We start from the raw sequence: 27097 nt of genomic DNA on the forward strand, positions 1-27097 counted from the left end.
CAACTAGAAGACATTTCCAATGAAACCTTATAAGCGACCAGGATTGTTTTTTACAGTTTATGGTTATCTTTTGATGTGTGGTGTGAATAAAGTTGCACTACTGTATGGCGTAATTTGAATTGGGTATACTATTGTGTTGACATGCCCCTACCCAGAAAGACCATGCCTCTTTTGGTGGTGCGCGTGCCTTTTGGTGCGCATTGTACCTATTTAAAATATGGGGGGTAGGGATGTCAGAGTACCACTTCCTGGCACAGAGCACCAAAGTGTCTGAGGGGTCTATTTACTAAGTACCAGCCAATCAACTCCTGTCATTTTTTCAAACCCAGCATATGACATGGCAGTTAGGAGGTGATTGGCTGGTATTTTATCTCTGTGCATTTTCTCTCCATCCAAGGCTTAGTAAATAGACCCCTAAGTTACGGGTCTGTGGATGACGATTGCTATGAGTGAGGTGTGATGGGTGATGCTGGCTGCTGTGGTGATCTGTACTGCTGAGTGATGGGTGCTGCGCTGCGAGAAGAGTGCTGGGTCTGAGGTTGAACTAGGATGGTGCTAGGGGGCACCAGCCAAACTTTTGCCTTGGGCATCAAATTGGTTAGGGCTGGCTCTGTCGATGTAAATAGTTTTTTCATTCAGTGCCAGGGATTCAGTATGATATACCAATAGACGGGATGCTAGCGATCAGAATACCGACAGTGGCATCCAGACCCTCAGAATACTGACAGCCCCCCAAAAAGTACCCTCTCCTGCCCCCTACCCTAACCATCCCTTGTGGCTGCCTAGCCCTAACCCTCCCCGGTGGTGCCTAACCCTAACCCCTCCTTCACCGCTGCCTAAACATAACCCTTCCCGCTTTGGTTGCTTACCCTAACCTCCCCTTGTAAGTGCCTAACGCAAACCCTCCCTCCCCGATACCTAACCATCCTCTTCCCATCCCTGCACCCTAACCCCTCATTCTAATGTCTAAACCTAACCTCCCACCCTCCGTGACAGGACACACATCCCACTAAAAGCGTATTCGGGAATCCTGGCATTGGTCCCCAGGATCCCAATCTCCATCGGGATTTTGATGCCAGCATTATGCCACCGGTCGGGATTCCGGCGTCTGCATTTTGGATGCTGGGATTCCGTTGGTGGCATTGTAACTGCATCACTATACCAGGATTGCCTTGATTGACAACCATAGCATACCTCTTTCCAATAGTGTGTATCTTGTATGCAGCTGCAGACAAACAGAAGCTGTGTCCACAGCACTGCGTCTTTTGTCCATGCCTGAATTCTTGGTGTCAACTGCACACCAAATAACCATCAATGGTAAAATCATGAAGCAGTGCCGTAACTAGGCATTTAGCGCCGTGTGCAAGAAACAGCATTGGCGCCCCCTCCCCCCCCCCCATGCAAGATAGGTGCAGTGCGCGCCTTAGGCGGATGAAAAATATATAGGGGCGTGTCTTCATGGTGAAGGGGCATGGACACAGACCAATACAATTCATACTACGGTGCACAGTAGTCTCCATTATTCAAATTACGCTGCACAGTAGCGCCACTACACCAGGTAGAGCCCCTTTTACACATTACAGCAGACAGTCCCCTTTTTACACATTACGGCAGACAGCGTCCCCCTTTTTACACATTACAGCAGACAGCATCCCCCTTTTTACACATTACGGCAGACAGCATCCCCCTTTTTACATATTGCGGCAAACAGCATCCCCCTTTTTACACATTGCAACAGACAGAATAGAGAGAGAGAGATACCATCTCTCCCCGCTGGCAGTCAGGCTCCTCGGTGCTGGCAGATCCCGGGCAGGGGAGAAGGAGGAGGAGGGAGGGGGACTGGAGCCGCAGCAGCGCTATGTAATTGGTAGAGGCGCCGCTGCAGCAGTCCCCTCTCCTTCCGCATTGGCTGCCCGCCGCTGCTGTGAATGATGGGATGAGGGAAGCGCATCCCAGCATTCACAGCAGCGCTGGGCAGCCAATGCGGAAGGAGAGGGGACTGCTGCAGCGGCGCCTCTACCAATTACATAGCGCTGCTGCGGCTGCAGTCCCCCTCCCTCCTCCTCCTCCCCTGCCTCCGGCGCTGCTGCTCTCCTCCCCTGCCTCCGGCTTGTCCAGCGCGGCGCACACAGCAGAGGCGGCTTTTAATGAGTCAGTTTGATTCATTACAAGCCGCTGGCCGTTGCGCCCTCAGGGCGACAGCGCTGTGTGCCAGGCACACCTGGCACACAAGTAGTTACGGCGCTGCCATCAAGGGTTACCTTGTGATGACCATCCCTAGTATAGACTAGGTATACTCATTCCCCTGACAGCTATCACTGGCTAGACACAGTCACAGCCTCACTTATGGCCCAGGTAGTACTACTGGGAAACACTTTTGGTAATTAATGGCTGCTGGAATAACAGAATTATCCCACAGCCTTCACAGTGAGCAACAGATGGATTAAGTTAATAACTGAACAACTTTCTGGACTATTAAATAGATAAGAAGAGGCTTCTAACTCTCATCTTTCAAAGTGCTATGCAATTTTAGAGTTCGCACCATTTAATATATAATAGAACCTGGAACTAAATCACATCAAGGGCCTAATTCTGAGTTGATCGCAGCAGCAAATTTGTTAGCAGTTGGGCAAAACCATGTGCACTGTAGGGGGGACAGATATAACATGTGTAGAGAGAGTTAGATTTGGGTGGGGTGTGTTCAAACTGAAATCTAAATTGCAGTGCAAAAATAAAGCAGCCAGTATTTACTCTGCACAGAAACAAAATAACCCACCCAAATCTAACTCTTTCTGCAAATGTTATATCGGCCCCCCCCTGCAGTGCACATGGTTTTGCCCAATTGCTAACAAACTTGCTGCTGCGATCAACTCAGAATTACCCCCCCCCCCCCCCCCAGTGCATTTGTTCCAAGACAGTTAGTAATTACTTACTTAATATTCAAATAATCTTGGGACTAATGAATAAAACAAATTATTAGGATAAATATAAAGTGGAAACAGCTTTTTAATCTTTTTCACATACCTTATTTTTCATTTTCACTGTGGGTGTATATGTATATACCTCTATTTTTCGCTGTCAGATCAAACCCAAATGTTAGTTAAAATCTAAACATTTTAGAACAATTGTATACAATAAAAGCTACGTTTTAGTGTAACTATTTAATCTCCTTTTGTGCGCCCAATAGACACTACTCCTTTTCTTCGTTTTTGAGAGGATGAATTAAGTTTAGTTATGTAAACAATGCATACATGTAACATACAGGACAACAATCACCTGTACAATATGTCCATATAATAAACTGATTAGTCCATGCAATGCAGATAACAGTTCCCTAGTGGCATCACAAGGTGGAGGTTGGGACGCTTCCGGGTGTCACCCTTCCCGAGGGGGACAATAAAATGCAGACTCCTCCACGGTGACAGGAGCCGGATACTGCAGTGTGATATTAACCTGCAGCCCTCGGCTTCCATCACTGAGAAGGAGCCAGCAGTGCTGGAAGAGTCTCCTGGGGCATCCCACATGCCCCTGGAGTGAGGTAATCGTGGGCTTCCCCCACAAACCTGTGCCCCTTTAGTGAGGCAACACCCCTTTATGCAAAGCCATGCCCCGTTTTCGGCCTTCACAGCAATCAGGGGGTCTCTTACCTGCACCATGTGTCACCGACCCTGGTGCCGCCAATGCAGTTCCCCAACTAATATCCCACCAACTTTAAAGCTGTAGGGGCATATTTATTAACATTTTTTTTTACCTAAAATAATGTGAAAAGGGTGTTCTCACACCCTTTTTACATTATTTTAGCATTGCTTGAATGTATTAAAGGGCTTATGAAGCAGTGTTCATAAAAAAAACTGCTCCAAACCCTTTCATTCGCTTTTTTTAGAAAGCAAGATCGCATTTCCCATATGTATAATAGGAAATGTGAAATGACCAGATTTACTAAAAAGAAATGTAAAAAAAACCCTGCTGCAGTGAGCCCTGTGATAATTACGCCAGCTTGAGGGCTCAATACACATTGTGTACTTCTGCACAGCTCTCTCTGTACCTACTAGGCAGAGAAAGCTGTGCTGGGAGTTGGCAGTATGATCAGCTCTGTGTGTCCGATGGACACACAAGCTGATCACTGTGTAAAAAAGGGAAACAAATGTCATACTTACCTACACAGGGACTGGTGATTGGTGCTCCAGTGCGGGCTGCCGGTGCGAGATGCCAGCTAATCGGGGCTCCCTGCTGCCACTGTGACCCCCAGGGCAGTAAAATAATGCTGCAAAGTGGCAGATCACTTTACAGCATTGGAGGTCACAGTGAGCAGGCAGCCGTCCAGGAGCACCGACCACAGATCCCCACCTGGTGAGTATGAATCAGCAGTGGGGGGGGGGGGGGGTTCGCGGTGCGGGGGGTAGTCGCAACAGGGGGGTCGATCAAGCAGTGGCGATACCTGTGATTTCGGCAGTGGTGCATGTACTCAGGGTATTTTTTTATGAAAAATACCCTGATAATGCTGCGGAGAGGCATTGCAGGGACAGAGCTTGCGAGCAAGCTCTGTCCCTGCATGCGATAATTGATACATCTGTGTAGTCAATTATCTCAATGTAGATTGGGTTGACAGGTCAAATGCCATGCTTGAAGGTGCACATATAATAGGATTATCCTTACAAAACTATTGGGTAAATGTATTACTCAACGTTATGGGGGAGAAGCGGTATCAGCACACGTTATGTGCGCTATACCACTTCTCCCCCATGTATGAAGGCAGCGGTATCTCCACAGTGACAGGGGCGCTATGCCTATCTAAAAGATAGCAGGACGATAAGCGCGGGCAATGTATAAATCGCTGAAAAAGGAAAGGCAATACTTCCCTGCGCTGGAAGTGGAGAGGCTGCAAACGAGTATATGTTCCGGAGTTATCAACCGGAAAAACAAATAATATCACAATACAATATATACAGAATGCGCTTCAGCACTGGATAAATGGAATGCTTCAGACCGGTTTGTTTCCCCAAAGTCTTAAAGTCTCTGATCGATGTCTCTGGGAATTTTCTCCGAAAAGCAAGTACATAGAGGAAAAGACAAGAGAAAATTTCCAATGTGTGGTAATTTCTTTCAGATGTGACAGATATCATACGGAGGAACTATGGGATATAGAATTTCCCCTCCTTGGTGTCCTTAATATAGAATGTTCTGGGATCACCCGGAAAGTGTGTCAATCATAAGCGCAGAATGCTCACTTTCTTGCTTACTTCAACATACGTGTGTGGACTCCTATAAAGGTATCTTTTGGATTTTCAAGTAAAACTTCACTCCAGGGGGTTCCTAATTCACCAGGTTTTTTCTCCAGCATATGGGACATGGGGGGGAAAACAAAGAGAGAAAATCCAATATGTAGTGGTTCTTTACAACCGTGAAAATGAGGATATGGGTGATATATATAGATGAACAAAAATAGATCCCTTCTCCTCTGTGTCGTTGTATCACGTTAGGGGACCACCCAAACAGATGTGTGCTGATCACAAATGGGAGATGCTCACTTTGAGGCTTACATAAAATACGGCCTTTGTAAACATGTAAAGGTATCTTTCAATGCTCACTTTCTTGCTTACTTCAACAAACGTATGTAGACTCCTATAAAGGTATCTTTTGGATTTTCGAGTAAAACTTCACTCCAGGAGGTTCCTAAATTTTCTCTTTTCCTCTATGTACTTGCTTTTCGGAGAAAATTCCCAGAGACATCGATCAGAGACTTTAAGACTTTGGGGAAACAAACCGGTCTGAAGCATTCCATTTATCCAGTGTTGAAGCGCATTCTGTATATATTGTATTGTAATGTATGAATCGCTGACCGTTCCGGCACCTGCAGTAGTCGATTTTGCAAGAGTAGCGAGATCCCGCGCAGGCGCACTGGAGCCGGTCGGGAGAGGGAGATACAGAGCTTCAGCACTAAGCTGAATCACTGCGTGCTCGGGGGACATCACCGGAGGGGGGAGTTTTCGCTCCCCTACTTAGGCAGACAAGATGTTAGTACATCTTGTCAATGTCCCTTGCTGCTTTGCCTCGGTACTGAGGCGAAGCAGGAAGTGTTATAGCGGCACGATCCGTGCCACTATAATACATTTACCCATATAAGAAATTATATCCTGGTGTATAAGTAATATTTTAACTAGTCGTTTTCCTTGTTACCTTTGCTGTTACAGATTTTATAAATCAACTAATAGAATTTCTTACTAAAGTCTTTGATGCCATTGATGTGGTTTTAGCAAAGTAAATGAGCTTTATTTCTATAGACATTAGTCTGAGGGACAAGCTGACTTTGGGGCAGCGGCGTTTCAACAGAGGAGGGGACCCGTGTGCATCTCCGGGTGGGCCCCTTCCTCTGTACGGCGCTGTAGATTCTGGCATTGTGCCAGAGTCTACTGCACATGCACAGGTCTCCGGAAACATGGCGCCCGCCATGATCCAGAGACCAATTTGGCTACGGCGCATGCGTGGCAGCCATTTTGGCTGCGATTGCAGCGCCCGATGCTGGACTCCGGAAAGGTAAGTATTAAAATGGGTGCAATGTGTGCAGTGTGGGGCCCCCCTGGACCCAGGGGCCCGTGTACACCGCACACATTGCACCCATTATAGAAACGCCAATGCATTGGGGTTATATATGTCTATTTGTGCAGCTGTGCTTACAATTAACTATTACTATCTCTCAGGATATCTCAATCCATAGTTGCCTACCCTACCGCAACCTGTGGGGGACTCCCATTTCAGTGTTTAATTTCCTGCCACCCCGCATTGTAAATCAAAAACCCTAGATACTTCACTACAGCTCAACTCAGCCTGACGGGGTGACACTAATACTAGTCATACATCAGAAAGATATCGACAACTCCTAATGTTAATGAGGGTTACATTCACGACTCGAAAAATAAAAATGCCAGAAATGCAGCTGCAGAGTACAAAATAAGAAAAGATACTGTTCATATGGTCAGGGGGCCTAATTCAGAGATAATGCGAACCTGGTAGTAGCGTACCCCTCCAGTGGTCGTTTAACTGTGCCTTGACCCATACTGCACATGTGCAGAGCAGGTCCTGTGTCGTCAGATGCACTGCGGCTGCAGACATCAGGTGACTGACAGTCTGCAGTTGTTTGGGGGCAAGGAGAGGGCGGCGATGGGGACCGTTCTACAAAATGCGGGGGTGGTTGGCCCTGTTTTGTAGGCATGCCCCGGCCAGTGTCTGCATCTTCCAGTGTAGATTTACTGGCCTCTGCAGCGTGAATTCCCCAGCCATACTGAGGAATCCAGGGGATGACTGGGAATTACTCAGATGGCCGATGTTCACGCAGATGATTATACAGTACACTGCGTCTACAGACGCAGCAGTGCAACACAGAAGCATGCAGAAGGCGTCTGGTTACACAAGATATTGGCATAGTTTTGCACAGTCAATATGTCCAAAGATGCAGCTGCCATGTGAATAGCGTCAGTCCAGTATGTAAACATATGGAGATGATGAAGGGCAAACACTTACAGGAAAAAATATTTTAGTCTTTGGATCCTGAACATTGGAGGCACTAATACACTATTCCCTGGTATCTTAATGGCCAGTGCAAAGCTGACTGCTGGATGTGTCAAGTGACAAGGTGACTTTCTACAGACTGTTTGTCATATGATAGGCGCTCTGACCTCACATAGGGTGGCACACACACAGAACACTTCAGGTACTTAAAGGAAATTCTAATACTCCTAATGTTGGTGCCAGCGACATTCAGAATCAATACCTTCAATACCATGAATTAAAATGTCCTTGTTTCCATTCATGCTAATTACAGGAATAGTTACAGTATGTAGTAAACAAAGATGTGCCTGACATGAGCAACAAACTTCATAATAATAATAATAATTAGAAAACATGGTCCAGGTTTATCAAGCCTTGGAGAGTGATAAATTCCACAGTGCTAAAGTACCAACCAATCAGCTCCTAACTGCCATGTTACAGACTGTGTTTGAAAAGTGACAGTTAGTAGCTGATTGGTTGGTACTTTATCGCTCTCCAAGGCTTGATAAATCTGGGCGAAAATGTTGTAATAATATAACTGTAAGATTCACTCCATACTACAGTGCTTTATTATTTTATGTTATTCACATAACTATAATAGCATGGGATGATACATCTGGGGAATAATCACATTTATTAGATATATGACATTTCCTACTGTATGGTAATATTTGTATCCCCCTCCCTTGGGGATTTGATTTGTCTACCTCAGGATGTACATGGTTAAAGCTTGAACTGAGCCAGATTTCTAGATTGGCCGCAAAGGCCTAAGGGCTGATTCAGAAGTGGGCGCAGTACCCGATGTTGGGTAGTTGAGCGAGTATTTGCTACTGCACATGCACAAAAAGCCTATGGAAATTTGTGATGAGTTACACATTTGCATACACCACCACCATGACTTCTGCTATGCATGGGCGGTTCAGAATGAGGATTGTAGGGTATCCTAAAATTATTGCAAAACAAAGAGGTGTTGTGGATGTGTTATGGGAATGTCCGTGTTATGGGAGTGTCATGGGCGTGTTTCGGCACCATAGCATCTGTGGCCATATCTTAAGAGATTCTTTCTTGGGCAGGGGCAGCTTGAGGAGTCGATGTTGCGACCGATGGTGCATTGATGGTGGAGAGATCAGATCCACCAGTGCTCAGATAAGTAAAGTGTGAGTCACAGAGCTGGCTCAGGGAGTCATTCAGACCTGATCGCTCACTAGTGTTTTTTTTTTTGCAGCTCTGTGATCAGATAGTCGCCGCCTACAGGAAAGTGTATTTTAGCTTTGGAAGTGTGCAATCGCATGTGCAGCCGAGCAGTACAAAAAGATCTTTTGCAGTTTCTGAGTAGCCCAGGACTTACTCAGACGCTGGGATCACATCAGCCTGTCCAGGACCGGAAATTGACGTCAGACACCCGCCCTGCAAACGCTTGGACACGCCTGCGTTTTTCCAACCACTCCCCTGAAAACAGTCAGTTGCCACCCACAAACGCCTTCTTCCTGTCAATCTCCTTGTGATCGGCTGTGCGAATGGATTCTTCGTAAAACCCATCACACAGCAACGATCCGCTTTGTACCCGTGCAACGTGCCTGCGCATTGCGATGCATATGCATGCGCAGTTCTGACCTGATCGCAGCTCAGCGAAAAACCTAGCGTGCGATCAGGTCTGAATGACCCCCTCAGTCTGTCACACGGGAGTACACAAACGGAATGCTTACACTGCATGTTTGTGCACTTGGGAATTGCTGAGAACTGCAGCCGGGTATGATCGCGTGCACCTCTGTGTCAGGCCATAGAGGTTGGGCAGCACTCTACTTACTTTGCACAGTATTGTTACTTTTTTCTTTCAATAATTCAGTGCTGGCAGATTATTAACATGTAAACAAAAGACCCATCAGATCCACAATTATTAAACTGTATTCAATTTATATAGCTGGCATGTGGTGACGTTTCAGACAATCGCTAAACACAGTGGTGGTAGATATGGCAAAACACTTAATGTAAATGTGAAATGTTGAACAGACGACACTTTTTGACTATGGGGCTGATTCTGAGTTTACATCTTTATGCTAATTCTGCAGACGATTTTATTAATAGATGCCCATTTGCTGCGTCTTGCGACAGTGCAGTTTTATTTTGGTGCGTCCTTACATGCACCATCGGATGTACTATCAAAAGTTATGGCAGGTGCAGTTTCTCTAAGTATGGCCTCCTGTGTGAGTGGTTCAGCGTCTTTGGATGCAGCCACTTACAGTGACACACCCACATCTGTGTAGCCACCCCCTGTTACCTCCCAGCTATACCCACAGAAATCCACAGACTGTGGGGTAAATTTACTAAGATTCCTGTTTCTGACAATTTTAGCCGAGATTAATCTCGGCTGACATCGGTTGTTTTGGACTGTAAGTTTTAAAATAAATGTAAAGATCAGTAATTTACTAAGCTCCCATGTTTCTTCAATTTGAGTATTCCAATGTCGACGTCATTCGTATTGCAGGGCAGTGTTTTATGGGGGAACTCAGTAAAACACTGCCAAGCATGACACAATGAAGTCCGGCCGGATCAGTGACATCTGTGCAGGGTTCATTGTGTTAAGTATTAAAACAGTTTAATATCAGGGGAAAAAATGTGTGGGTCCCCAACTGCTAAGCATAACCAGCACCTGGCTCTTTGAGACGGTCCTGGTTGTTAAAATACTGGGAAAAATTTGTGTAGGCTGTCCCTGTATTTTAAGAACCAGCACCGGGCTCTTGGACCGGTCCTGGATCGAAAAAATATGGGGGGGGGGAGGACTTAGGGGTCCTCCACATTTTTGAAACCAGCACTGGTCTCCACTAGTCAAAAAGATGATGCCATAGTCGGGAGGGGGCAGCAATGCTCTGTTTCCTAGGCAGAGACGGGGCATTGTCGAGGCGGCCAAACGGGGGCATTGTCGCTGAAATGGGGGCATGGTGTGATCGCGGCAGCTGCGTGACATCACACGCAGCCGCCACAATCAGAAACATGGCGGCAGGCCTCCTGCGTGTGCAGGAGGCAACCACAAATTCTATAATAAAGCAGAAATTGTGATACGATCGCAATTTCCGCTTCATCAAAGGGGGGAGACAGCGGTCAGCATGCTGGGTGGCCTTGCCCTGCGATGGGCGGCCCCCCAGCATGTGAACAAAAGGATTGCAAATTCTGCTAATTAGCAGAATTTGCAATCCTTACTGAATTAGGCCCTCTATATGAAAACAGTCAGGGTTGGTCTCGCAACCAGCCAATGATGGAGGATATCCTCTGACTAACATAAGTCAGCCATTGGACATTGAAGGGATTAAAGACCTTATTATCTCACAAAAATGTCAGGGTCTTGCTATCACCAGTGATTAGAAAAAAGGTGGAGAGAAGGTTGTTGCCACCAAAACATTAAAAAAGAGTGACCTAATTTCTGATTATCATGGTACACTGATGACCCATGCAGAAGTGGAACAGAAATTATCACAAGGACAACACACTGAAGAATTGCCCTACATATACTTTTTTTTTTTTAAATGATGTAAAGAAGTGGTGCATTGACGCCACCAATCTCCAATGTCAATGCCATCCTGAGCTCCCTACCACGTTTGTCCACAAGATAAACCACTCACACAAAATATGTAACATTAAGGCAACTTCCATCAACCTCCCCCCTGAGGGCACCCCAACCATAGTGTTTCACTCATTTAAGGACATAGAAGTTGGGACAGAGTTACTATTTGATCATGACATCACTAAACACTCCTTTGGTTGTGAAGGAGCTTAATTCACCTCTCTACAAAACTTCAAACGGGCTCTCAAGACACACTTCTTCACCAAACCCAGCCATCTCTCATCCTAAGACCTCTGTGGCCCACGCTCACTTTCCACCCCATCTGTGTAATACCTGTCAGTGTGCCCCTCCCCTATAGAATGTAAGCTTTCACAAACAGGGCCCTCTTCCCTCATGTGCTTTACATCTCTTACTTAACATATCTTCTTTTCAATACTCGCTTTGACGGCACTAAATCCCTCCGTTTTCTGCCGCCCTGATACCTATTTCAGTGCTGTTTACTGACGCAGATATGTTTACATACTCTGTACTTGTCCTATATTGTATTGAATTGTAAGTGACTGTCTTCATGTTTTGCATATTTGTTTACTCTGTAATTAGGTGCTGCGGATCCCATGTGGCACCTTATAAATAAAGGATAATAATTATAATAATAATAATATTAAAAGATATTTCTAATATATTCTTCGTATTTTTCATATACTTTATATTGTCAAAATACTGCCATATACGTTAGTATGCCTCTCCTTCCTCACCCCACTGCATGTCACTGGCACAGCCTGTCACTGTTTGCCCATAGGAATAAATGGAGCTGCTAGGCTCCATTAATTCCTATAGTAGGAACCGCTAAATTGGTAAAACCACAAGGGTCAGCCCCATTTGATCTTGTGGTTTCCCCTTCTAACCACAAGGCCAATTAGGGCTGACCCTTGTGGTTTGCAATTATGCATTATAATACATTATAACACACCTTTTATGCCCATTCCCACTTGTGACATCCTGGGCTTAAACTGCATTTATCCCTGCAGTATATACAGGTGGAGTATCCCTTATCCAGATTCAAAATCCCACCTTTTTGGGTCCCCTACTGAGATAATGACATATATATATATTATATATTATGTGTATATATTAGAGATGTGCACTTGAAATTTTTCGGGTTTTGTGTTTTGGTTTTGGGTTCGGTTCCGCGGCCGTGTTTTGGGTTCGACCGCGTTTTGGCAAAACCTCACCGAATTTTTTTTGTCGGATTCGGGTGTGTTTTGGATTCGGGTGTTTTTTTTAAAAAACACTAAAAAACAGCTTAAATCATAGAATTTGGGGGTCATTTTGATCCCAAAGTATTATTAACCTCAAAAACCATAATTTCCACTCATTTTCAGTCTATTCTGAATACCTCACACCTCACAATATTATTTTTAGTCCTAAAATTTGCACCTAGGTCGCTGGATGACTAAGCTAAGCGACCCTAGTGGCCGACACAAACACCGTGCCCATCTAGGAGTGGCACTGCAGTGTCACGCAGGATGGCCCTTCCAAAAAACCCTCCCCAAACAGCACATGACGCAAAGAAAAAAAGGCGCAATGAGGTAGCTGTGTGAGTAAGATAAGCGACCCTAGTGGCCGACACAAACACCGGGCCCATCTAGGAGTGGCACTGCAGTGTCACGCAGGATGGCCCTTCCAAAAAACCCTCCCCAAACAGCACATGACGCAAAGAAAAAAAGAGGCGCAATGAGGTAGCTGTGTGAGTAAGATAAGCGACCCTAGTGGCCGACACAAACACCGGGCCCATCTAGGAGTGGCACTGCAGTGTCACGCAGGATGGCCCTTCCAAAAAACCCTCCCCAAACAGCACATGACGCAAAGAAAAAAAGAGGCGCAATGAGGTAGCTGTGTGAGTAAGATAAGAGACCCTAGTGGCCGACACAAACACCGGGCCCATCTAGGAGTGGCACTGCAGTGTCACGCAGGATGGCCCTTCCAAAAAACCCTCCCCAAACAGCACATGACGCAAAGAAAAAAAGAGGCGCAATGAGGTAGCTGTGTGAGTAAGATAAGCGACCCTAGTGGCCGACACAAACACCGTGCCCATCTAGGAGTGGCACTGCAGTGTCACGCAGGATGGCCCTTCCAAAAAACCCTCCCCAAACAGCACATGACGCAAAGAAAAAAAGAGGCGCAATGAGGTAGCTGTGTGAGTAAGATAAGTGACCCTAGTGGCCGACACAAACACCGGGCCCATCTAGGAGTGGCACTGCAGTGTCACGCAGGATGGCCCTTCCAAAAAACCCTCCCCAAACAGCACATGACGCAAAGAAAAAAAGAGGCGCAATGAGGTAGCTGTGTGAGTAAGATAAGCGACCCTAGTGGCCGTCACAAACACCGTGCCCATCTAGGAGTGGCACTGCAGTGTCACGCAGGATGGCCCTTCCAAAAAACCCTCCCCAAACAGCACATGACGCAAAGAAAAAAAGAGGCGCAATGAGGTAGCTGTGTGAGTAAGATAAGTGACCCTAGTGGCCGACACAAACACCGGGCCCATCTAGGAGTGGCACTGCAGTGTCACGCAGGATGGCCCTTCCAAAAAACCCTCCCCAAACAGCACATGACGCAAAGAAAAAAAGAGGCGCAATGAGGTAGCTGTGTGAGTAAGATAAGCGACCCTAGTGGCCGACACAAACACCGGGCCCATCTAGGAGTGGCACTGCAGTGTCACGCAGGATGGCCCTTCCAAAAAACCCTCCCCAAACAGCACATGACGCAAAGAAAAAAAGAGGCGCAATGAGGTAGCTGTGTGAGTAAGATAAGCGACCCTAGTGGCCGACACAAACACCGTGCCCATCTAGGAGTGGCACTGCAGTGTCACGCAGGATGGCCCTTCCAAAAAACCCTCCCCAAACAGCACATGACGCAAAGAAAAAAAGAGGCGCAATGAGGTAGCTGTGAGTAAGATAAGCGACCCTAGTGGCCGACACAAACACCGGGCCCATCTAGGAGTGGCACTGCAGTGTCACGCAGGATGGCCCTTCCAAAAAACATTCCACAAACAGTACATGACGCAAAGAAAAATTAAAGAAAAAAGAGGTGCAAGATGGAATTGTCCTTGGGCCCTCCCACCCACCCTTATGTTGTATAAACAGGACATGCACACTTTAACCAACCCATCATTTCAGTGACAGGGTCTGCCACACGACTGTGACTGAAATGACGGGTTGGTTTGGACCCCCACCAAAAAAGAAGCAATTAATCTCTCCTTGCACAAACTGGCTCTACAGAGGCAAGATGTCCACCTCATCATCATCCTCCGATATATCACCGTGTACATCCCCCTCCTCACAGATTATCAATTCGTCCCCACTGGAATCCACCATCTCAGCTCCCTGTGTACTTTGTGGAGGCAATTGCTGCTGGTCAATGTCTCCACGGAGGAATTGATTATAATTCATTTTAATGAACATCATCTTCTCCACATTTTCTGGATGTAACCTCGTACGCCGATTGCTGACAAGGTGAGCGGCGGCACTAAACACTCTTTCGGAGTACACACTTGTGGGAGGGCAACTTAGGTAGAATAAAGCCAGTTTGTGCAAGGGCCTCCAAATTGCCTCTTTTTCCTGCCAGTATAAGTACGGACTGTCTGACGTGCCTACTTGGATGCGGTCACTCATATAATCCTCCACCATTCTTTCAATGGTGAGAGAATCATATGCAGTGACAGTAGACGACATGTCCGTAATCGTTGTCAGGTCCTTCAGTCCGGACCAGATGTCAGCATCAGCAGTCGCTCCAGACTGCCCTGCATCACCGCCAGCGGGTGGGCTCGGAATTCTGAGCCTTTTCCTCGCACCCCCAGTTGCGGGAGAATGTGAAGGAGGAGATGTTGACAGGTCGCGTTCCGCTTGACTTGACAATTTTCTCACCAGCAGGTCTTTCAACCCCAGCAGACTTGTGTCTGCCGGAAAGAGAGATCCAAGGTAGGCTTTAAATCTAGGATCGAGCACGGTGGCCAAAATGTAGTGCTCTGATTTCAACAGATTGACCACCCGTGAATCCTTGTTAAGCGAATTAAGGGCTCCATCCACAAGTCCCACATGCCTAGCGGAATCGCTCCGTGTTAGCTCCTCCTTCAATGTCTCCAGCTTCTTCTGCAAAAGCCTGATGAGGGGAATGACCTGACTCAGGCTGGCAGTGTCTGAACTGACTTCACGTGTGGCAAGTTCAAAGGGCATCAGAACCTTGCACAACGTTGAAATCATTCTCCACTGTGCTTGAGACAGGTGCATTCCACCTCCTATATCGTGCTCAATTGTATAGGCTTGAATGGCCTTTTGCTGCTCCTCCAACCTCTGAAGCATATAGAGGGTTGAATTCCACCTCGTTACCACTTCTTGCTTCAGATGATGGCAGGGCAGGTTCAGTAGTTTTTGGTGGTGCTCCAGTCTTCTGTACGTGGTGCCTGTACGCCGAAAGTGTCCCGCAATTCTTCTGGCCACCTACAGCATCTCTTGCACGCCCCTGTCGTTTTTTAAAAAATTCTGCACCACCAAATTCAAGGTATGTGCAAAACATGGGACGTGCTGGAATTTGCCCATATTTAATGCACACACAATATTGCTGGCGTTGTCCGATGCCACAAATCCACAGGAGAGTCCAATTGGGGTAAGCCATTCCGCGATGATCTTCCTCAGTTGCCGTAAGAGGTTTTCAGCTGTGTGCGTATTCTGGAAAGCGGTGATACAAAGCGTAGCCTGCCTAGGAAAGAGTTGGCGTTTGCGAGATGCTGCTACTGGTGCCGCCGCTGCTGTTCTTGCGGCGGGAGTCCATACATCTACCCAGTGGGCTGTCACAGTCATATAGTCCTGACCCTGCCCTGCTCCACTTGTCCACATGTCCGTGGTTAAGTGGACATTGGGTACAGCTGCATTTTTTAGGACACTGGTGAGTCTTTTTCTGAGGTCTGTGTACATTTTCGGTATCGCCTGCCTAGAGAAGTGGAACCTAGATGGTATTTGGTAACGGGGGCACACTACCTCAAGAAATTGTGTAGTTCCCTGTGAACTAACGGCGGATACCGGACGCACGTCTAACACCAACATAGTTGTCAAGGCCTCAGTTATCCGCTTTGCAGCAGGATGACTGCTGTGATATTTCATCTTCCTCGCAAAGGACTGTTGGACAGTCAATTGCTTACTGGAAGTAGTACAAGTGGTCTTCCGACTTCCCCTCTGGGATGACCATCGACTCCCAGCAGCAACAACAGCAGCGCCAGCAGCAGTAGGCGTTACACGCAAGGATGCATCGGAGGAACCCCAGGCAGGAGAGGAATCTTCAGAATTGCCAGTGACATGGCCTGCAGGACTATTGGCATTCCTGGGGAAGGAGGAAATTGACACTGAGGGAGTTGGTGGGGTGGTTTGCGTGAGCTTGGTTACAAGAGGAAGGGATTTACTGGTCAGTGGACTGCTTCCGCTGTCACCCAAAGTTTTTGAACTTGTCACTGACTTATTATGAATGCGCTGCAGGTGACGTATAAGGGAGGATGTTCCGAGGTGGTTAACGTCCTTACCCCTACTTATTACAGCTTGACAAAGGCAACACACGGCTTGACACCTGTTGTCCGCTTTTCTGTTGAAATACCTCCACACTGAAGAGCTGATTTTTTTGGTATTTTCACCAGGCATGTCAACGGCCATATTCCTCCCACGGACAACAGGTGTCTCCCCGGGTGCCTGACTTAAACAAACCACCTCACCATCAGAATCCTCCTGGTCAATTTCCTCCCCAGCGCCAGCAACACCCATATCCTCCTCATCCTGGTGTACTTCAACACTGACATCTTCAATCTGACTATCAGGAACTGGACTGCGGGTGCTCCTTCCAGCACTTGCAGGGGGCGTGCAAATGGTGGAAGGCGCATGCTCTTCATGTCCAGTGTTGGGAAGGTCAGGCATCGCAACCGACACAATTGGACTCTCCTTGTGGATTTGGGATTTCGAAGAACGCACAGTTCTTTGCGGTGCTTTTGCCAGCTTGAGTCTTTTCAGTTTTCTAGCGAGAGGCTGAGTGCTTCCATCCTCATGTGAAGCTGAACCACTAGCCATGAACATAGGCCAGGGCCTCAGCCGTTCCTTGCCACTCCGTGTGGTAAATGGCATATTGGCAAGTTTACGCTTCTCCTCCGACAATTTTATTTTAGGTTTTGGAGTCCTTTTTTTACTGATATTTGGTGTTTTGGATTTGACATGCTCTGTACTATGACATTGGACATCGGCCTTGGCAGACGACGTTGCTGGCATTTCATCGTCTCGGCCATGACTAGTGGCAGCAGCTTCAGCACGAGGTGGAAGTGGATCTTGATCTTTCCCTAATTTTGGAACCTCAACATTTTTGTTCTCCATATTTTAATAGGCACAACTAAAAGGCACCTCAGGTAAACAATGGAGATGGATGGATACTAGTATACTTATGGATGGACTGCCGAGTGCCGACACAGAGGTAGCTACAGCCGTGGACTACCGTACTGTGTCTGCTGCTAATATAGACTGGATGATTGATAATGAGATGAAATCAATATATATATGTATGTATATATAATATCACTAGTACTGCAGCCGGACAGGTAGATAATATATTTATTAGGTAATGATGACTGATGACGGACCTGCTGGACACTGTCAGCTCAGCAGCACCGCAGACTGCTACAGTAAGCTACTATACTATAGTAGCATGTACAAAGAAGAAAGAAAAGAAAAAAACACGGGTAGGTGGTATACAATTATGGATGGACTGCCGAGTGCCGACACAGAGGTAGCTACAGCCGTGGACTAACGTACTGTGTCTGCTGCTAATATAGACTGGATGATTGATAATGAGATGAAATCAATATATATATGTATGTATATATAATATCACTAGTACTGCAGCCGGACAGGTAGATAATATATTTATTAGGTAATGATGACTGATGACGGACCTGCTGGACACTGTCAGCTCAGCAGCACCGCAGACTGCTACAGTAAGCTACTATACTCTATAGTAGTATGTACAAAGAAGAAAGAAAGAAAAAAAAACACGGGTAGGTGGTATACAATTATGGATGGACTGCCGAGTGCCGACACAGAGGTAGCTACAGCCGTGGACTAACGTACTGTGTCTGCTGCTAATATAGACTGGATGATTGATAATGAGATGAAATCAATATATATATATGTATGTATGTATATATAATATCACTAGTACTGCAGCCGGACAGGTAGATAATATATTTATTAGGTAATGATGACTGATGACGGACCTGCTGGACACTGTCAGCTCAGCAGCACCGCAGACTGCTACAGTAAGCTACTATACTATAGTAGTATGTACAAAGAAGAAAGAAAAAAAAAAACCACGGGTAGGTGGTATACAATTATGGATGGACTGCCGAGTGCCGACACAGAGGTAGCTACAGCCGTGGACTAACGTACTGTGTCTGCTGCTAATATAGACTGGATGATTGATAATGAGATGAAATCAATATATATATGTATGTATATATAATATCACTAGTACTGCAGCCGGACAGGTAGATAATATATTTATTAGGTAATGATGACTGATGACGAACCTGCTGGACACTGTCAGCTCAGCAGCACCGCAGACTGCTACAGTAAGCTACTATACTCTATAGTAGTATGTACAAAGAAGAAAGAAAAAAAAAAACCACGGGTAGGTGGTATACAATTATGGATGGACTGCCGAGTGCCGACACAGAGGTAGCTACAGCCGTGGACTAACGTACTGTGTCTGCTGCTAATATAGAGTCTAGACTGGATGATAAATTATTGATAATGAGATTAAATCAATATAATATCACTAGTACTGCAGCCGGACAGGTACTATATATATTTATTATGTAATGACTGATGACGGACCTGCTGGACACTGTCAGGTCAGCACAGCACCGCAGACTGCTACAGTAAGCTACTATAGTAGTATGTATAAAGAAGAATGGAAAAAAAAAAAAACACGGGTAGGTGGTATACAATATTATATATATATATATATATTATATACAATTATATATATATATATATATATATATATATATATATATTAAACTGGTGGTGATTGATTATTAAACTGGTGGTCACTTCAGGTCACGTTGCAACTTGCAACTAGTACTCCGAGGCCTAAGCAGACAATCACAAAATATATTATTATACTTGTGGTCAGTGTGGTCACAACAATGGCAGTGTGGCACTGACTCTGGCAGCAAAAGTGTGCACTGTACGTTATATGTACTCCTGAGTCCTGCTCTCAGACTCTAACTGCTCCCCACTGTCAGTGTCTCCCCCACAAGTCAGATAATACACTTACAGTCACACTATCTATTATCTAATCTATAAATATCACTTCAGCAAGTAGTATAGTAGTATACAGTATAGTAGTACTCCTCCTAATAATGCTCCCCAAAATACTGTGTCTCTCTCTTCTCTAAACGGATAGGACGCCAGCCACGTCCTCTCCCTATGACTCTCAATGCACGTGTGAAAATGGCGGCGACGCGCGGCTCCTTATATAGAATCTGAGTCTCGCGATAGAATCCGAGCCTCGCGAGAATCCGACAGCGTGATGATGACGTTCGGGCGCGCTCGGGTTAGCCGAGCAAGGCGGGAAGATCCGAGCCTGCTCGGACCCGTGTAAAAAACCTGAAGTTCGGGCGGGTTCGGATTCAGAGGAACCGAACCCGCTCATCTCTAGTATATATAGATATATTATATAGATATATAATATAATATACATATATATGTGTCATTATCTCAGCAGGGGAACCAAAAATATGTGTACCATATATTTTATTGTTATGGCAAGGGCTGGATCTCTTCTTGTTTCAATTTATGAATCATTGTTCGTTTCTAGGATGAGGAGATTAAAACGGCTACTGTGTTTCTTTATTCCTCTTTCATAAATCCCCCCATTGTCTCATTTCAAACTGCGTGAAATATGTAAAATATAATAAGTAATAATTAACAAACATACAAGTAGTCAATGTGGGTGGTTCTACCTTTAAATTGAATGACTATAGGAACTTTCCCATGAGAATCCTACTAAAAACAAAACTGTATCCCCAAGAAAACATCCGCATCAACAAACAGCCTGAGCAAGTGCCCTGCACAGCGTGGGAATCTCATATCTGCCTTCCTGAAGCATAAAAATAGAACGCCAGGATGCTGAACACAGCAAGCATCCTACTCTGGGCATTATTAAAGGGAAAATACACTGTTACATATAAAGATGTGTGTAATACAATGTTTGTAGCTTTGTATGCAGAAATCACTTTGTTTCAAGGACAGGTGACCACCACACAGTAGTCATGAAAGCCATTTATTACAGATTACAGTGATCTACAATTGCAATCTGGCTGGACCATTATGCAATAGGTAGCATATATCCTTGTGTATTAATGCCTATTTCCCTATAGATTGCGAGCAACGCCTTCCTACCTCTATGTCTGTCTGTTTTTACCCAGTTCTGGTCTATTACTATTGTTACAATTGTAAAGCGCAACAGAGTATGCTGCGCTATATAAGAAACTGTTAAAAAATAATAATAATAATAATAATATATAAGATGCTGAATCATACAGCTTCTTACATAGGTGTGTATTCGTAAAGCAGAAAAAAACCCTGTTTTGCTGGAAACAGGGATTTTCACTGCTTTGGGCTATTCACAGAGTGGGGGTTACTGTGGAGAAGTTCCTGACTTCTCCAGAAGCATCCCCCACCATGTGTCCATACCTAAATCGCATCACCATACTTGTGTATGGTGAGTGTGATTCATGAAGAAATGAAAAGCTCTGCTTTCCGTTTTCCATGAAGTTCAAATTTGCCATCTCAGGATGGCGTAACCTGTGTGGATTTTTCAATTTGTTTCAGGTATTCTACAAAGAAAAACCTAATGGAATTTCAAGATCAAGAAAAACAAAGACTTGCGTTTATAATTTGTATTTTTGAATACAATAAAGATATTCTAACTTTTTTTTTAATCAATAAAATTTTGAAATCAAATAGTGTTTCCTTTAACTGTTAATGTAAATTTAATTTGGGAAAGACAGTGTTAAAAGGGGATCTGGTCTGAAGATCGACACTGTCTGGGTCGACAATGTTTAGGTCGACCACTATAGGTCGACAGTCACTAGGTCAACAGGGTTGGAAGGTCGACAGGGTTTCTAGGTCGACAGGACAAAAGGTCGACATGAGTTTTTCACCTTTTTTCTTTTTTTTTTACTTTTTCATATTTAACGATCCACGTGGACTACGATTGGAACGGTAATCTGCCCGAAGCATGGCGAGCAAATCGAGCCATGTGAGGGGACACGGTGCACTAATTCGGCTTCCCAGTCACTGTACGGAGAAAATGACAACCAAAAAAAACACCTCATGTCGACCTTTTGATCTGTCGACCTAGCACATGTCGACCTAGAAACCCTGTCGACCTTCCAACCCTTTCAAACCTAGTGACTGTCGACCTATACTGGTTGACCTAAACATTGTCGACCTAGACACTGTCGATTTGATGATCCACACCCGTTAATAGTAGGGACAGGAAACAATAGTGGGCAACACATCACGACACGGAGGGCCACATTGCAAGTAGGCAGTTATGGTAAAAGGGGGGTGTCAGCGCTACTTTCACTGTAGAGGGGTTCAGGGATTTCAAGTACATCCAAGGGAAACCTGCAGAAGAGAAAAAGGTTTAATGACAAGGTATAACAATGTGTTTCATTCCAGTTTCCAAAGAGGGACCCAGGTGCAAAACAAAAGTCACAACATTTCAAGTTTGGGGTACATCTCACCTGAGGGGTACTCCTGGTCACACCGCAGTTGGGGTCCACATCACAAGTAGGCCGTCATGGTGGAGGGGGGGGGGGAGAGTCAACACCACAATCAGCTGTAGAGGTGTCCCAGGAGTTAGTGAACTTCCAAGAGAAACCTGCGGAAGAGAAAAAAGTTTTTCATAAAAAGGTATCTGTGTTTTCTATCCAGCAACAATAGAAGGTCCCAGGTGCAAAACAAAAGTGTCACAACATTTCAAGTTTGTGTACATCATCTCACCTGAGGAATACTCCTGATCACAACTAGGGAGGCCAATCCCGGGCCGTTTTTTCAATCCCGGGATTCGGGATTGAAAAACGGTCAATCCCGGGATCCCGGGATTGCAGTAGGGATTAGAGAAAATTGTAGGGAGCAGCGCTGGAGGGAGGGTGTAGGTAGCGGTGTGGGAGGTAGGGAGTGTGTAGGTAGCGGTGCGGGAGGTAGGGAGTGTGTAGGTAGTGGTGTGGGAGGTAGGGAGGGTGTAGGTAGCGGTGCGGGACTTAGGACAGAGGGTGTAGGTCGCGGCAGGGAGGGAGGAAGGCTGCACGGAGGGAGAGAGGATCATGTGTGTAAGTAATAGTACTTACTATTAGACGGGCGGCAACCATTAACACACTGAACGCGGCGGCATTTCAAATGAAGCGCCGGCCGCCAGCCAACCAGAGGTGGCGGACCAGCAGCCAATCAGGGAAGCGGCCGCAGCAGTCGCTCCTGATTGGCTGCCGCTGCAGCTTCCCTGATTGGCTGCCGGCCTGCCAGCTCTGATTGGCTGGCGGCCGGCGCTACATGTGAAGTGCCGCGCGCGTTCAACTTGTTCATGGCTGCTGCCCACCTAAATGAGTAAGTACTATTACTTACACACCCACCCTCCCGCCGCCGCGCATGCGCAGTATAATCCCGGGATTGGATACTCCAATCCCGGGATTCAAATCCCGGCATTTTTGGGCCCAAATCCCGGGATCCCGCCGATCCCGGGATTGGCCTCCCTAATCACAACGCAGTGGGGGGTGGACCACATCACAAGCAGGCCGTAAGGGTAGAAGGTGGGAGAGTCATAGTAACATAGTAATTGAGGTTGAATAGAGGCAAATTGCCCATCGTGTTCAACCTGTATTAAGTTGTGATGATTCTACATACTTGCTAAATAATGTTTTCTGACTAGCTAGCTACTATAACTCATGTTACCCCCGGATTAACCACGTTGATATTTTAAGTATTATAACCTTGGATAGCTTTTTCATTCAGAAATTTATCCATTCCTTTTTTAAATCCAATTACAGAGTCTGCCATTACCACCTTCCCTGGCAGGGAATTCCACATCCTGATTGCCCTAACAGTGAAGAACCCTTTCCTCCGTTGCGTTCTGAACTTTCTCTCCTCCAGTCGCAGCAAGTGCCCACGTGTCCTAAACTGTGTTCTTTTAATAAATAATTCCTCTGATAACTAGAGATGAGCGGGTTCGGTTTCTCTGAATCCGAACCCGCACGAACTTCATGTTTTTTTTCACGGGTCCGAGCGACTCGGATCTTCCCGCCTTGCTCGGTTAACCCGAGCGCGCCCGAACGTCATCATGACGCTGTCGGATTCTCGCGAGACTCGAATTCTATATAAGGAGCCGCGCGTCACCGCCATTTTCACACGTGCATTGAGATTGATAGGGAGAGGACGTGGCTGGCGTCCTCTCCATTTAGATTAGAAGAGAGAGAGAGAGAGATTGACCTGATTTACTGGAGCTTAGGAGTACTGTAGAAGTGTAGAGAGTGCAGAGTTTACTAGTGACTGACCACAGTGACCACCAGACAGTGCAGTTTTATTTAATATATCCGTTCTCTGCCTGAAAAAAACGATACACACAGTGACTCAGTCACATACCATATCTGTGTGCACTGCTCAGCCCAGTGTGCTGCATCATCTATGTATATATATCTGACTGTGCTCAGCTCACACAGCTTATAATTGTGGGGGAGACTGGGGAGCACTGCAGTGCCAGTTAATAGTTATAGGTTATAGCAGGAGCCAGGAGTACATATTATATTAAAATTAAACAGTGCACACTTTTGCTGCAGGAGTGCCACTGCCAGTGTGACTGACCAGTGACCTGACCACACTGACCACCAGTATAGTTAGTAGTATACTATATTGTGTGATTGCCTGAAAAAGTTAAACACTCGTCGTGTGACTTCACTTGTGTGGTGTTTTTTTTTTTATTCTATAAAAAACTCATTCTGCTGACAGACAGTGTCCAGCAGGTCCGTCATTATATAATATATATACCTGTCCGGCTGCAGTAGTGATATATATATATTTTTTATATCATTATTTATCATCCAGTCGCAGCAGACACAGTACGGTAGTTCACGGCTGTAGCTACCTCTGTGTCGGCACTCGGCAGTCCGTCCATAATTGTATACCACCTACCCGTGGTTTTTTTTTCTTTCTTCTTTATACATACATACTACTACATCTCTTTATCAACCAGTCTATATTAGCAGCAGACACAGTACGGTAGTTCACGGCTGTAGCTACCTCTGTGTCGGCACTCGGCAGTCCGTCCATAATTGTATACCACCTACCCGTGGTTTTTTTTTCTTTCTTCTTTATACATACATACTACTACATCTCTTTATCAACCAGTCTATATTAGCAGCAGACACAGTACAGTACGGTAGTTCACGGCTGTAGCTACCTCTGTGTCGGCACTCGGCAGTCCGTCCATAATTGTATACCACCTACCCGTGGTTTTTTTTTCTTTCTTCTTTATACATACATACTACTACATCTCTTTATCAACCAGTCTATATTAGCAGCAGACACAGTACGGTAGTTCACGGCTGTAGCTACCTCTGTGTCGGCACTCGGCAGTCCGTCCATAATTGTATACCACCTACCCGTGGTTTTTTTTCTTTCTTCTTTATACATACATACTACTACATCTCTTTATCAACCAGTCTATATTAGCAGCAGACACAGTACAGTACGGTAGTTCACGGCTGTAGCTACCTCTGTGTCGGCACTCGGCAGTCCGTCCATAATTGTATACCACCTACCCGTGGTTTTTTTTTCTTTCTTCTTTATACATACATACTACTACATCTCTTTATCAACCAGTCTATATTAGCAGCAGACACAGTACGGTAGTTCACGGCTGTAGCTACCTCTGTGTCGGCACTCGGCAGTCCGTCCATAATTGTATACCACCTACCCGTGGTTTTTTTTTCTTTCTTCTTTATACATACATACTACTACATCTCTTTATCAACCAGTCTATATTAGCAGCAGACACAGTACGGTAGTTCACGGCTGTAGCTACCTCTGTGTCGGCACTCGGCAGTCCGTCCATAATTGTATACCACCTACCCGTGTTTTTTTTTTCTTTCTTCTTTATACATACATACTACTACATCTCTTTATCAACCAGTCTATATTAGCAGCAGACACAGTACAGTACGGTAGTCCACGGCTGTAGCTACCTCTGTGTCGGCACTCGGCAGTCCGTCCATAATTGTATACCACCTACCCGAGGTTTTTTTTTCTTTCTTCTTTATACATACATACTACTACATCTCTTTATCAACCAGTCTATATTAGCAGCAGACACAGTACAGTACGGTAGTTCACGGCTGTAGCTACCTCTGTGTCGGCACTCGGCAGTCCGTCCATAATTGTATACTAGTATCCATCCATCTCCATTGTTTACCTGAGGTGCCTTTTAGTTGTGCCTATTAAAATATGGAGAACAAAAATGTTGAGGTTCCAAAATTAGGGAAAGATCAAGATCCACTTCCACCTCGTGCTGAAGCTGGTGCCACTAGTCATGGCCGAGACGATGAAATGCCAGCAACGTCGTCTGCCAAGGCCGATGCCCAATGTCATAGTACAGAGCATGTCAAATCCAAAACACCAAATATCAGTAAAAAAAGGACTCCAAAACCTAAAATAAAATTGTCGGAGGAGAAGCGTAAACTTGCCAATATGCCATTTACCACACGGAGTGGCAAGGAACGGCTGAGGCCCTGGCCTATGTTCATGGCTAGTGGTTCAGCTTCACATGAGGATGGAGGCACTCAGCCTCTCGCTAGAAAAATGAAAAGACTCAAGCTGGCAAAAGCAGTAGCACCGCAAAGAACTGTGCGTTCTTCGAAATCCCAAATCCACAAGGAGAGTCCAATTGTGTCGGTTGCGATGCCTGACCTTCCCAACACTGGACGTGAAGAGCATGCACCTTCCACCATTTGCACGCCCCCTGCAAGTGCTGGAAGGAGCACCCGCAGTCCAGTTCCTGATAGTCAGATTGAAGATGTCAGTGTTGAAGTACACCAGGATGAGGAGGATATGGGTGTTGCTGGCGCTGGGGAGGAAATTGACCAGGAGGATTCTGATGGTGAGGTGGTTTGTTTAAGTCAGGCACCCGGGGAGACACCTGTTGTTCGTGGGAGGAATATGGCCGTTGACATGCCTGGTGAAAATACCAAAAAAATCAGCTCTTCGGTGTGGAACTATTTCAACAGAAATGCGGACAACAGGTGTCAAGCCGTGTGTTCCCTTTGTCAAGCTGTAATAAGTAGGGGTAAGGACGTTAACCACCTCGGAACATCCTCCCTTATACGTCACCTGCAGCGCATTCATAATAAGTCAGTGACAAGTTCAAAAACTTTGGGTGACAGCGGAAGCAGTCCACTGACCAGTAAATCCCTTCCTCTTGTAACCAAGCTCACGCAAACCACCCCACCAACTCCCTCAGTGTCAATTTCCTCCTTCCCCAGGAATGCCAATAGTCCTGCAGGCCATGTCACTGGCAATTCTGACGAGTCCTCTCCTGCCTGGGATTCCTCCGATGCATCCTTGCGTGTAACGCCTACTGCTGCTGGCGCTGCTGTTGTTGCTGCTGGGAGTCGATGGTCATCCCAGAGGGGAAGTCGTAAGACCACTTTTACTACTTCCACCAAGCAATTGACTGTCCAACAGTCCTTTGCGAGGAAGATGAAATATCACAGCAGTCATCCTACTGCAAAGCGGATAACTGAGGCCTTGGCATCCTGGGTGGTGAGAACCGTGGTTCCGGTATCCATCATTACTGCAGAGCCAACTAGAGACTTGTTGGAGGTACTGTGTCCCCGGTACCAAATACCATCTA

This window comes from Pseudophryne corroboree, chromosome 6, assembly GCF_028390025.1.
Source record: "Pseudophryne corroboree isolate aPseCor3 chromosome 6, aPseCor3.hap2, whole genome shotgun sequence".
Taxonomy (NCBI): Eukaryota; Metazoa; Chordata; class Amphibia; order Anura; family Myobatrachidae; genus Pseudophryne; species Pseudophryne corroboree.